The sequence below is a fragment of the Dreissena polymorpha genome, chromosome 7 (assembly GCF_020536995.1).
Source record: "Dreissena polymorpha isolate Duluth1 chromosome 7, UMN_Dpol_1.0, whole genome shotgun sequence".
Lineage (NCBI taxonomy): Eukaryota > Metazoa > Mollusca > Bivalvia > Myida > Dreissenidae > Dreissena > Dreissena polymorpha.
The window spans coordinates 86,993,295-87,008,443 of NC_068361.1; the positions used below are offsets into that span (position 1 = coordinate 86,993,295).

At 33.0% G+C, this 15,149-nt stretch overlaps 1 protein-coding gene across 5 annotated transcripts in view; it reads right to left on the reverse strand.

Annotated features, from left to right (window-relative positions):
* The window catches only part of LOC127837589 (uncharacterized), a 253,953-nt gene that overhangs the window by 141,453 nt on the left and 97,351 nt on the right, over window positions 1-15,149 (reverse strand). The gene's annotated exons all lie outside the window — the stretch shown is intronic.

Below are 15,149 nucleotides of genomic sequence, written 5' to 3' on the forward strand. Positions count from 1 at the left end.
GATTGTGTTATGCTTAATATTGTACAGACTGTTTTGGGTGCTGGGAAACAAACGCAATAAACAATGAAATTCGGAGAGATTAAACATTTTACATATGATTTTTAAGAACAGCATTCTAAGTGCTTTTATGTGCATGTTTAACTGTATTTAAAAAATGTATAATTATTTTCTTATGAAATGTATTGCTGTATTATAGTTTCAACAATAATTAAGTTTATTAGAACAGTAAGGACTTTTATGGTGGAAGTTTTGGTCAGTTTAGGGGGAACATTTCCTTTTGTCAATGGGAAAGAGCATGTTAGAGACTTTATTTTTGAAGAAAAAAATAATCTAACTCTTTTATTTCCACTATAACAGAGCAACCACCTCAAATCTCCGCTAAACACGTTAGACACCACTTGCAACGCCACGTAAAATTGTAAATATCTTGAATACAATGAGAATACTTTTAATTTTTCGTTAAATTTTTGCAAAATATATTATTTTAAAAGTATTCAAAAGTTTTCTTATTTGTTTTTCTTGATAATATGTAATACATACATTGTTTTGTGAGTCCATTACACTATTTCTATATATTGTTATTTGACTAAATTGTGTTAACGCCCTCTCAATATACATACACAGTTGTTAAATTACGCATTAACTTTAAGTGTCCAGTAGAAACGTTCCTCAAAGCTTCCTGCTATATTTAGCTGTCATAATTTTAGGTTCCAATGTTGCTCAACATCTGGTTCCACACCTATTTTGAAACGCACTTTAGAAATACACGAATCAACGATACTGCCGTAGTGGCGCTGATAACAGAATGATTATGATAATTTAGGAGACAACTATAACACACAAATATTTTTAACCAGCCTTCGTCTAATTAAAAATTCGGTAAGACCAGTTTGACGCAAAGAAAATCGTTTAACATAATGGCTTACGGCGTAGTCGAGTTGCTATATTTTTTGCATTTGCACTAAATAGGTTGAGCCCATCAAAACTTATGTATACTTATATTTGTATAATCTACAAGATATGCCAATACCTTTCGACATAAAAAGGAGGCAAACCTATATTTAGCATATATGAAAATTTTCACATACCAGTATGGTGAGATTCGTCCGCAAGTACTGATTGTGTTCCTTTCGAAATTGTATGGCTTTACTGTTAATAAAAAAAATCAGAACAACAGACTAACATAACTCTAAAATTGTTGTGACATGTAAGCTAAATAGAAAACAAGATATGTGTTTGTCAGAAAACTATGTCCGCTTCAGGGCCGCTTTGAAACTATATATTTGACCTTTGACATTGAAGGATGACATTGACCTTTCACCACTCAAAATGTGCAGCTCCATGAGATACGCATGCATGCCAAATGTAAAGTTGCTATCTTCAATATTGCAAAAGTTATGGCAAATGTTAAAGTTTGACGCAAACACACAAACAAACACACAAAACAACAAACCAAGAAACCAACAGACAGGGCAAAAACAATATTTCCCCCACTATAGTGGTGGGGGACAATTAAACAAAAAATATAGTTTTCCCTTCAAATTGCACGATGTTGTAATAATTAACTTGTGTTCCGTGTCGGAAGTAATAAAGCTCTTAAGTAATTTTTTTAATTATAGCTGTACTTAAGTGCAAACTTGGCAACACAGATGAAGTATATTTTTTTTAAACAGATTGAATACAGTTTGACTTACCCGGGGTAGGCGGGTTTATTTATTGCGCCTTTTGCGTTTTTAATTTCTCGAGTTAGTAAATCAAGTAAACGCACGTAAATAAGTGTGTTACCCAAACGGTACCAATGAACATCACATTTTCTATTCAAAATGTAATAGTGTCTTCTTTTAAAATAATATTGCATAAATCATTTGCAATTTGTATTTATTTATTTATTAAACGATTGTAAAACACATAAATATCAAATAGCCGCAATATCATTAAAGGTATAGTACTACCAAAAATATATTTAACGGAGGCATATTTTCATTTAGTTTGTATAAAATTGTTTTGAATACAGATCCTGTTACATTGTGTACCTACAAATATGTTCCTAAATTTATGTATTAAATGAGAGCATTTCTCCTATATGGTTGTATTCAAACATAATTTTCGAAATATCAAATTTTAATATTTTACATAGCCATTTACTGTAAAGTAGTTTATTGTTAGATGGGAAAAATGACAAAAAAATTGGATGTGTATGATTTTGTATGTATGTATGTATGAACGTCCGGCATGTTTGTTGTGGTTAAAATGCAGTTACCCAGCTAGCATAGGTGGGTAAAAAGTTACCGCAGTAAGTGCGTGGTAATTTTTTTTGTAAATTGTATATACAAATGGTTTAAACATGGTAAGCGGTCTGGTAACCGCGATAACGTGGTTACTTGGCGGTTAAAATGTTTATACAATTGGCTGCTGAGAGGTAAAGGACTTGCGGTTATGTAACAATTTTTGTCATAGATTCGAAATATTTGTAACCATGATGTGTTAAGGGTAAAATATGTAGTCGATATGGCGGCCATTTTTGCGACCATCTTGGAAGCCGATTTGATTTCGATTTTTTCAATGATGCGACACGTTGCGAACATTTTGATATATAATTATAGTAAGTTTATGTTGTCACTCAATGTATATTGTATTATTTTCTGTGAACTTTTTAAAGATTTCTGTCCATTGTGGTGCCATTATAAATTGATTACTTCTATATAAACCTTTGTTTTATTTGTCCCTAAATTATTCTACACGAAGGTACGCTTATAAAAGCGATAGTCACAAATGTATGTTTTGTAGTTCTAGCTAGAGGCACACAAAGAAAGTAAAAGTCCGATAGAATGGTATCATCGTTTTTTATACACATCTTATTGTGCAAGGCATTTTTCCTTCTTAGAGAATAAGCGTTTTTCAAACATTTGCGAAATTCGCTACTCAGTATTGTATATTGTACAAAAGTCAATGACTCAAATTTTCACATTAAAAAGTTCACAACTAATACTTTTCATGGTTTTGGAATGTTCGCGACTCGTTTTTTGCATTAATTGAATTGATATCCCCCGTCATTATACTTCTGGAAACAAAAGTTTTCTGGACGGATGGACAATACCAACGTGCATCATCCTCTTATCCATATATAAACCCATACCAAGTTTCAATGAAATCCGTTAAAAAAACACATTTTTCAAGAAACAAAGAGCCATTTGGCGTGTATTATCCTCTTATCCACATATATATATATATATATATATATATATATATATATATATATATATATATATATATATATATATATATATATATATATGTATCGCTTCATGAATGAGAAACCAACACAAATGACAAATTTTCGATTTTTTATTTTCTTCAATTTTGGTATCTACGTTCTTTTCTGATTCCATATATATATATAAAATGTCAAATTTTTCCAACGATAACCTAAACTTATTTACATTTTCGTCAACCCATGTGACGCTTAAGTGAGCGTCATTACGTCGTTATTTTAACGCCGCATCATATATATATGTCATTTTATTTTCGAACTCACTTCGTACATATTTTATTTGGAAATGTACGTCATCATTATTTGAAATTTCAAGGTTGTTGATGATACAGATGACGTAAATGTATTACTGTTTGGTTATATCATATAATGTGTAAATATTAATTTATGTTGTTCTGCACGAAAATAAATACCGTACGTAGTTTGTTTGATAATTTAAACGATATCGGAATGTTTATATATTATTGTTATACAAACAAACGTACAGAATCCGTAATACATTAACAATTACTGGTTAAATAAACCTTTAGCACAGTTAGAACGGTAAAAATGTCACATTTTTCTAACACGGCACGCGAGGCCTTCGTGACCCCGAGCTGACAATAGAGGTCGCACGTTATCACGCAAGTAGTCGCGCCGTGCTGCAGATACTCCAGGAGCGAGCAGCTGTGCACACTGGACGGTCGGTGTTCGTGAAGAGGAAACCTGGGTTCTTCAATAAACACAAAGAGTTTTCTTCACCGTCGCTGCATGTCTTCGCCATGACAACGCCGGGGTAGACAGACGACATTCGGGAGAACTGATTTTTCCTGCAGCGGAAGGACACATTTTATAATACATTTTATTATTTGTATTTTGCCGAAATCAGTAGGGGTTATTAAACTATTTGCGTATAATATACCGGTACATTTTCTATAATGTAAAAATTGCTACTTACCATATGCCAGGTAGCGCATTGAAGTGTTCGCCTATGAACAACTTCCAGTTACGCCAGCACCACGCTGGGTAACGAACTGCAGCGTTAGTGCTACTCGATCCGTCCACAAACGCTGCCAACTCGTCCATTGTCTCTACGTCGCTTCGTCTGTAAGCCTTTTTAACACAGGCAAACCCGCTGTCTACGTGACAACGCGCGTTACCTAAAACATAATAAAAAGTCTTAAATCATTATTTTACAAAATAAAAAGTGTAATGAAATATTTAAAAACGCGTAAATCAATTGATAATTTATATATAGATCTATCAGTTTATTTAAAGCAACAATGAAGTGGCAATTTAACAATAATTGAATTCTATAACATGCACATACTAATACAAAAAATGTAAGAACTTCCACGGTTCGAACCAATGCTTAGATCAATCAAAAAAGTATTGAGCCTTCTGCAATACCGACTGCGCTATATACTCTGTATAGAGTTATGATGTATTGTACTAAATATAGTATCTAAATACATCAATACCGATGATACGGTAATGTAAAATATCATTTTGAATATCCACACAGAAAGAAAACAACTAACAGCTCATTAATCTGTCCATTATTGCTACTTTAACTTTAGACTTTAATTATTATGGCTAGTAGTAGTCATGTGCTTTTTTAATATTATTGTAAACACACATTATAAGATGCTTTAAATATGAGATAAACTTACATACAATTTTCAAACAACAACACATATTACACAAAAAATAATGTTTTCAAAATATCGTAAAAGTCTAGTTATTCTCTGACACTATTGTACGACCAACCAAAGTTTCTTTCATTCACTGATCCAGTGAAAAATAATACGTGAAGTGTTTCTCAATCAGGTTTAAATTAATAATGTTAAAAAAGTATAGTCAGTGACGAATGTGCGAAAACATAATATAAATAAATCTATATAGTATAAAGGCTCTTACCTCAAGTTCGGAATCCATTCCATAAGTTTTTAACTTTCAAACGAAATCAAACACACATGTACACAAATATCTCACGCACAAATGCAAATCAAACTTTCGCAGAAAATTATGACGTTATGAAAATGACGATTTGCCAATGACGTCGTCGATGTCATTTGTGCTGGTTTTCTCATGGCGCGATCCATACATATGTAAAAATCTTAAGTGAATCCGGTCTAAGATATCAATATATTGAAAAAGTAAACAAACGTCGCATGGGAATACAAAAAAAGTAATAATATATGCCGACCGGTTTCGCACAGCTCATCAGGGCATATAAAATATACAACAATAACGTCAAATTGTCAAAGTAACAACGTCAAATGACGTTACTTATATTATGACGTCAAACGTCAAATTATAACAATGAATTTAACAGGGGCTTAAATAAATCGATAAAAATTGTTCTTTTGCTAACCTAGTTGAAACAGAGTCCGAATATAACTTATAAAATGTTAATATCTTAAATGTTGGTTCCATTTTAGAACATTCATCAAGATGTTTGCTTAATGGCATTTTTCTTGTTGAGGGATCGCGCAATTGTTGTTATATATATATACTCATTCCAAGTTTTAATGAAATCCGCCAAAACACTTCCAAGAAATGGCTCCGGACACAAATGTACCGGACGGACGGATGGTCGGAAGGACGGACAACGCCAAAACAATATCCCTTCGCCTATGGCGGGGGATAACAAGGCCGCTTTGCACAAATGAGAAAACACCCCTGTTATAAAATTAAATTGCACCTGAAGAGGAGGTATAAATTCAAATAGAAAGTATTGTATTGATAATATGTCAATCTTGTTTATTGAGACTTTTTTTAATTAAGGATTTGATTTTCAAAATATGCTTTCCTTCTTCATCAAACATAATGCATTTCTGAAGTATAAAGCTTTCACATTATGTTTGCTGAAGCACAATAATTGGTGTCTCAATTTATTAGCATGGTAATCAATATGTAAGCAATAGTGATAAATAAGCTGTGAAAATAAATCAGTTTTTTGCATGAATGATGAGCCTAATCTATTGGGAATATATTTAATTTATTTGTCAAATGACTGAATTTATAGTCTAAATAAATATCATCGTTGCATAAAAATTACAGCTATATGTTCAAATGGGTCTAATGTATTCATGCTCTTGTCTGTTTGCTTAGGACTTGTATAATATGTACATTTTAAATAATGTAAATGTATTATATATCGTAATGCAAAGTACATGCATAATATTATGCAAGTAGTACATTTTAATTACTTTGTGCTAGCATTTAACTTTTTCCCTTAAAAGTATTTTCCTCGATAGTCAGTATTAATGTGAACTGTCATTCCTATTATGTATACTGTTAAGGTAAATGGAAAAGGTGTATGAACCAAGTAGAATTAAAATAGGTTTACTATTGTATTATAAATACATGTATATTATAAATGTAAAATCGGATTGTTTTACTTTCTATTTGTTCTATCATGGATTACTAACTCAGTGATTCTGTTATGCTTAATATTGTACAGACTGTTTTGGGTGTTGGGAAACAAACGCAATAAACAATGAAATTCGGAGAGATTAAACATTTTACATATGATTTTTAAGAACAGTATTCTAAGTGCTTTTATGTGCATGTTTAACTGTATTCAAAAATGTAATATTATTTTCTTATGAAATGTATTGCTGTATTATAGTCTCAACAATAATTAAGTTTCTTTGAACAGTAAGGAATTTTATGGTGGGAAAGAGCATGTTAGAGACTTTATTTTTGAAGAAGAAATAATCTAACTCGTTTATTTCCACTATAACAGAGCAACCACCTCAAATCTCCGCTAAACACGTTAGACGCCACTTGCAACGCCATGTAAAATTGTAAATATATTGAATACAATGAGAATACTTTTAATTTTTCGTTAATTTTTTGCAAAATATATTATTTTTTAAGTATTCAAAAGTTTTCTTATTTGTTTTTCTTGATAATATGTAATACATACATTGTTCTGTGAGTCCATTACACTATTTCTAGATATTGTTATTTAACTAAATTGTGTTAACGCCCTCTCAATATACATACACAGTTGTTAAATTACGCATTAACTTTAAGTGTCCAGTAGAAGCGTTCCTCAAAGCTTCCTGCTATATTTAGCTGTCATAATTTTAGGTTCCAATGTTGCTCAACCTCTGGTTCCACACCTATTTAGAAAAGCACTTTAGAAATACACGAATCAACGATACTGCCGTGGTGGCGCTGATAACAGAATGATTATGATAATTTAGGAGACAACTATAAAACAACACAAATATTTTTAACCAGCCTTCGTCTAATTAAAAATTCGGTAAGACCAGTTTGACGCAAAGAAAATCGTTTAACATAATGGCTTACGGCGTAGTCGAGTTGCTATATTTTTTGCATTTGCACTAAATAGGTTGAGCCCATCAAAACTTATGTATACTTATATTTGTATAATCTACAAGATATGCCAATACCTTTCGACATAGAAAGGAGGCAAACCTATATTTAGCATATATGAAAATTTTCACATACCAGTATGGTGAGATTCGTCCGCAAGTACTGATTGTGTTCCTTTCGAAATTGTATGGCTTTACTGTTAAACAAAAAAATCAGAACAACAGACTAACATAACTCTAAAATGGTTGTGACATGTAAGCTAAATAGAAAACAAGATATGTGTTTGTCAGAAAACTATGTCCGCTTCAGGGCCGCTTTGAAACTATATATTTGACCTTTGACCTTGAAGGATGACCTTGACCTTTCACCACTTAAAATGTGCAGCTCCATGAGATACGCATGCATACCAAATGTAAAGTTGCTATCTTCAATATTGCAAAAGTTATGGCAAATGTTAAAGTTTGACGCAAACACACAAACAAGCACACAAAGCAACAAACCAAGAAACCAACAGACAGGGCAAAAACAATATTTTCCCCACTATAGTGGTGGGGGACAATTAAACAAAAAATATAGTATTGCCTTCAAATTGCACGATGTTGTAATAATTAACTTGTGTTCCGTGCCGGAAGTAATACAGCTCTTAAGGATTTTTTTTAATTATAGCTGTACTTAAGTGCAAACTTGGCAACACAGATGAAGTATATTTTTTAAAACAGATTGAATAAAGTTTGACTTACCCGGGGTAGGCAAGTTTATTTATTGCGCCTTTTGCGTTTTTAATTTTTCGAGTTAGTAAATCAAGTAAACGCACGTAAATAAGTGTGTTACCCAAACGGTACCAATGAACATCACATTTTCTATTCAAAATGTAATAGTGTCTTCTTTTAAAATAATATTGCATAAATCATTTGCAACTTTGTATTTATTTATTTATTAAACGATTGTAAAACACATAAATATCAAATAGCCGCAATATCATTAAAGGTATAGTACTACCAAAAATATATTTAACGGAGGCATATTTTCATTTAGTTTGAATGAAATTGTTTTGAATACAGATCCTGTTACATTGTGTACCTACAAATATGTTCCTAAATGTATGTATTAAATGTGAGCATTTCTCCTATATGGTTGTATTCAAACATAATTTTCGAAATATCAAATTTTAATATTTTACATAGCCATTTACTGTAAAGTAGTTTATTGTAATTTGGGAAAAATGACAAAAAATTGGATGTGTATGATTTTGTATGTATGTATGTATGAACGTCCGCCATGTTTGTTGTGGTTAAAATGCAGTTACCCAGCTAGCATAGGTGGGTAAAAAGTTACCGCGGTAAGTGCGTGGTAATTGTTTTGTAAATTGTATATACAAATGGTTTAAACATGGTAAGCGGTCTGGTAACCGCGATAACGTGGTTACTTGATGGTTAAAATGTTTATACAATTGGCTGCTGAGAGGTAAAGGACTTGCGGTAATGTAACAATGTTTGTCATAGATTCGAAATATTTGTCACCATTATGTGTTAAGGGTAAAATATGTAGTCGATATGGCGGCCATTTTGGTGGCCATCTTGGATGCCGATTTGATTTCGATTTTTTCAATGATGCGACATGTTGCGAACATTTTGATATATAATTATAGTAAGTTTATGTCGTCAATCAATGTATATTGTATTATTTTCTGTGAACTTTTAAAGATTTCTATCCATTGTGATGCCATTATAAATTGATTACTTCTATATAAACCTTTGTTTTATTTGTCCCTAAATTATTCTACACGAAGGTACGCTCATAAAAGCGTAACCTGAGCTTTACTTGGTCTATTTGAACAATTTTTCACTGATGTACTTGTGAAACTGGCTGCATACAGCTAGAGTTGTTTTAAACAATAACGATAAAATCAATATATGCATCAGAACGCCATATTAATGCCTTCATTTAGGCAAAATTGTAGACGTATGGTGTCCAATTAGTTACAAAAACATTCAAGAAAATTAAAAAAACTCAGTTTGTTTAACCATTCAAATTTAATGTGGATTTATAGTGCAGTTTGTTTTTTACTACAAATCAATAAATAATATAATAACTAGTAAAAATGAAAATTAATATAAAAAAGTACCGGTATGCACAATAAAAGCTGTGCATGAAATATATCACTTTACCATTACCTGCACAACAAATATGTAACTTCTCACTTTTACTGCTCAGTTTTGCAGTTTGGACACTCAAAGCCACTATCGTCAGCAAATTTGTCAACATCACTACACAATTTCAAATTCACCCATTTGTTACATACTACACAGCACCCCCAGTCAACAAACTTCAAATTTGCATTCAATGTGAATGCATCGGGTTGGAATTTCCCGCACACAACACAAACATCATTGTCGTCATCAGTGTCCCCAATGTCCATAGCGTAAAGTTCAGTAGCAGGATTTATTTGTACAGCCGGACCTTTGCCTCATTTGGATTGAGGTAAGCCGCATTTATTTTTATAGCCACACCTTTGCCTCGTTTGGATTTAGGTAAGTAACGTTTTCCTTTCTATTGTAGTTTTACTTGCACTTCTTCATTTGATGTTTTATTTTGTGTGTGTACAATCTCAATTTCACCACGTTTTGCCTGTGAAAATTAAGGTTTAAACGTACTTTTTATTTTGACTGCTTTTTGTTTATTTTTATTTTTTTGCTTCCTAAATTTGCTTTTTTTTCTCATTGTACTCATCTCCAGTTATAACAGCACCAAAGAGCGGTTCAAAAATTGCTATCTTTTTTAGGTTCTACTTCTTCTTTCTTCTGATTAAAGTCATTTTCTTTGTCCTGCAACAATATTGTTACAGTTTTGTTATCTTTAAGTTCCTTTCTGTTTGGTTTGTATTTTCTATTTACATACTGATTACTGAAGGATCAACTCCGGGGACAGATGGATCAAGATGGAATATGCCTGGTTGTCTAAACCCTGACATTACCATATTTACATGAATGGAAGATTTGAAGGCTGTTGTTAATATGTTTGGGAGATTTTCCATATTAATGACACGACAGGGTTTGTGCATGTAAAATATTGTGATATTCAGTGCGTATGGCCTTCTTGAAAGGATTGAATACAGGCACATCTAAGGGCTGTAGGCAATGACTATTTGTGGTGGTAACAAAATATTTGGATGTCCTTTTGTCCTGCCTTGACAATTATGGTGCATGTTGTACATGAGTTGAATGTCAATAATAAAGATGGATGCATGGTCTGACCGTTACATGCTGTAAAAAATGGTTTGAAAAAAAAATCTTCAAATAAACTTGAATGTGACCAACCAGTAGCTGAAAATCTGTACAGTGTTCCGGGAATGCCATCGCATTTGATTTTGCTGCAAAAATGCTCGCCTTTAAACATTATGCAAAGCGGTATAGTTTCACCAAGAGCTCTTACTGCAACAACGATGGTGGTGGTGGCTGGTTTTCCTGATGTAATACAGCGGGGTGTTGCTGCCTACTTTAGCTAATATATTTGGTGGCTTTTGATCAGGTGAAACACCTGACCTCATCAAGATTCAATTTGTGTTAAGGTTTTTTCTTGATGTCATGCTTATCTAAAATGAGCTCAAGCTCCAAAAAGTAATATGTGAGAATTTCATTGTTTAAAGCACCATCCATAAAACCGGTGTTATGTGGGTTCATGTTTAATTCCCAAAGCACTCCCCATGCCAGATCTAAGATCTGTCATCTTGAAAAAACATACCCAAAGTGAGCCATGGCAACACAATGCTGAGACAGAATGTTTTCTTGTACTCTAGTAAACATTGTAAGACGTCCACGGTGATCATCTTGGCTTTTGCCATTTGCCAATCTCCACCGCAAGATTGATTCTAGAAGAATTTCTTGCTGATTGCCTGACAGCAATTCCTCTTGCTTTAACATCACTGTATGCCTCTTTTATCATCAAATATCTGTACTTCAGTTTCTTTGATGATGGTGGTGGCATTTTGGTGACTGCATGTAGCAAAAGAAACAATTAAAATATAAAATGATTGATTTCTAGCGAAAAAAAACTGTTTATGCATAACAGGTTAAATTTTACCCCGATCATGCTTCCATATCTTGCTGAAAAATATCAAAATTAGGCCATTGCGCAGGCGGAGATCATACCAAATGTGGTTTGACAGAATGGCGGAAAATGATGACAATGTCGTCGGATGCGATATATTTTCAATGGCCAAAAAATACCGTAACTGATCGGATAGTGTGCAATGGAATGCTTAATTACACATTGGATTCATGAATTCCTAATTTAAAGTATGAACACACTTAAGATTGTAGGAACTGTGTGATTCATTTCGAATTTATCGTTAGTAAATCAGTGTTAACGATACATGACTAATGTATAGAGATGACGCAAGCGATGTTAAAATGTAATAATCGAATTTTATTTTGCATGGAATTCGTACCTCTTAAATCCGTTAATTCTTAAATTCTATTTTGCATCACTAAAGAAAACATTTCGTCGTCTGCGAATACGCAACTGCGGAGTGCGCACAATTACCGGACGCACAAGATCTACTGATTTAACGGTATCCAAAAAGTGTGCTACATGTCATTATAATTAGGTTCGATTCTTTCGTAAATTGATCACCGTTGCCTAAGACTGAATGCGCACGCCATTTAGTTAAAGTTAAGCCGCAGTATCCGTTATTTTTTTCAGAAATGAAATATCGACCCGGCTAAGCGGGCCGTTATCATTTATTTTGGCCAGCTAGATACAAATAACGGCCCGCTCGCGACGTTGTTTTGTAACTATTCATAGTAACGATATGTAATTAATATAATTTTAATGATAACGACTTGAAACAACTATGTTGATTAAGTCATTATCTCATAATTCCTTTTACTGAATCGAAAACTAATTTGTCGTGCAGACTATCTTCATTTCTGAGCATTTGCATACATTTTATTGTCTTCTTTATAGCATAGCTATTTTCTGCATTAATTTTGGCGAAATCATGTTTCGTTTGTTACTTGTCCACGTGGTGTAATACATGTTAAATGCACTTACTGGGCTGTTTCATGTTTATATGCCGGCATAGTTCTGCCATAAGTTTAGTGTGATGGCAATTTGCAGGTCGACAACACTACAATAAGACCACGCGTCAAAACGATACATGTTCGCACCGATACGAAAATGTTGTCAATTTTGCATGCCCTCGTGTTGGCGACTTTCAAACCAGTCGACATTGCAGAACGACAAGCAAAAACTCGAATAAGTTTTTAACGTCCACAACGACATCTTTATGAATTCACTGTTGCTTCTTTTGCAGAATGTCAAAATCTTGCACGCTGGCGGGTTTGAAGGTGCCGACACAATGATATTCCCAAAATTAAAATTCATGGCGTTGAATAAAACTTAGATACCACAGGCAGGGCATCAGTTTAACAGCTTTACACACGAACCATGTCAGAAAAACTAAGAAGTAAAGGAAGACATTGCCACGTTAACATGGTGTGCACATTTTAGTCCTTCAATATGGCTTATGATGAACATATGACATGAAGTCGAGTTTCACCTGTAACATGATAGCAACTGCACCTTTCTTACATGCTCTACATCTGTTGAAAATAATTCAAGAAATACTTCTCAATTAGGCCAGTATGGCTCTTCAATAGAATCATTGTATACACAAATCATAGTTAACATTTACAATTATTTGTTTTAACTTTTGAGATAACGTTCAATAAAATATGTGGGAATTAAATACAGTATTTGTTAACTTCACACACTTTTTGCTCGTGAAAGTCTCGTGAAAATATGTATTTCTTACTTTACAGAGACATTACATAAGTTATTAACCTGAACGCAAACACGTATCTTCTATGTATTAGAACAAAATAGCAATTTATGTCAGAATGCTTATTTATTGAAACCTATATATAAGAACAACGCGTCTTAATATTTAAAATTCTTATGGGATTAAATATGATAAGTGTTGATTTGTACATGCTGTATAAAAATGTAAGAATTGCATTTAGAATACATTCGCCTGTCAATCGTTTGTTTTCCGACGCCAAAAGTAATAATCCCATATCAAACCTGAACAAATGCAATTTAAGAGAATATCATCTACTTTGTGGAAAGTAAAACATACGTGAACTCATAAAAATACAGCTAAATTTGATATCATATGGATGCAAAAATAATGTCGCTGTAAGATAAAAGCACATCTTTCAAAGAAAGGGAGCCGCAACATTGTGTTGTGTATTTATTCTATAACATATATATAACTATATATAAATGAAGCACTTACGTTATATAATTTTTCATTATAATAATAATCAAATTATCACTTTTGATTCAATCACTTAACGAGTTTATTCGAGTCTCTCACTTTTGTTTAGGCATTACAGTTTAGCGACAACAATATGCCTGTAACATTAATGTGTTCAATCCTCTGAAGAACATCCTCCGCTATGCTTATATTACGGCATACCATAAATAAGGACCAAATCAACAAATGACTGGCACGATCTAATCCTCACCGTAAAATAAACCACGGTTTATCAAAGCTATAAATGTTCATTAAGAACGTAAGTCAAAATAAGCAAATCGATTGGATAATTATCTAAATATAAACAATTATATTTAAACATGTGCGAACGCACATCAATACACTCTATCCATGTCAATGCTTTAATAGAATAGTATTTTTTTTTTGTTATTTCATGTAATAAATCAGAATGCTAATTAAAGGAATATTCAAGTTATCATTTAAATTGGTTGACTGACTGACAGAGAGACTGCTTGTAAACAAGGAACATGCGGGTGTCTTTTCTAGCAAAAACCATTGGCAACTCTTGTAAACATCCTCTAGTATTTGATAAATAACTGATGATAAGAGTACGATACAAAACAGTACAAGACATTCACCACTAACGCTCAACATATAGTGGTTTGTAGCTGGAGTCACAACCTTTGAAGAGTCCATGAAAGTATTAGGAGCGCGAAACTAGATTTAAATCAACGTCTTCATTCAAAATAATTGTCGTATCTTGATTATGACCGTATATTGGCATACATAGACACAAATAACATAGAAGAAATGTCCTACTGCACAATTTGTTATAAGATATTTCCTGAACATTTGAATCAGTTTCAATGTTCATCTCTTAACTGTGATGGAATTTGTTTCACAGGTCCGCTTTCAGAACAATTGAAAGCTGAATGACTACCGAGGCAGTCGTTTGTGTTTGCAGATCCAGAAAAGCAGTTGTTGAATTTATTGCAGTCAACAGGTTTGTGATTTGATAAATTGTGCAATTACGCATTCGGACAAGAATCAATATGGACGGTTATCGGCTGTTTTCTACCAAGAAATGAAAACTGGAGCGGACGCCGGGACCATTGGGCTATATTTAACTTGCTTTTTATATCGCGAGTTTTGATTGGATACTTCAGAAAGTGTTGTCATGTACATTAATCTACACGAGTCTAATTTCAAACAGTGTGTGGGTAATTCCGTACACGCACACGAAAGAATGCCAAGGTCTATCTGGAC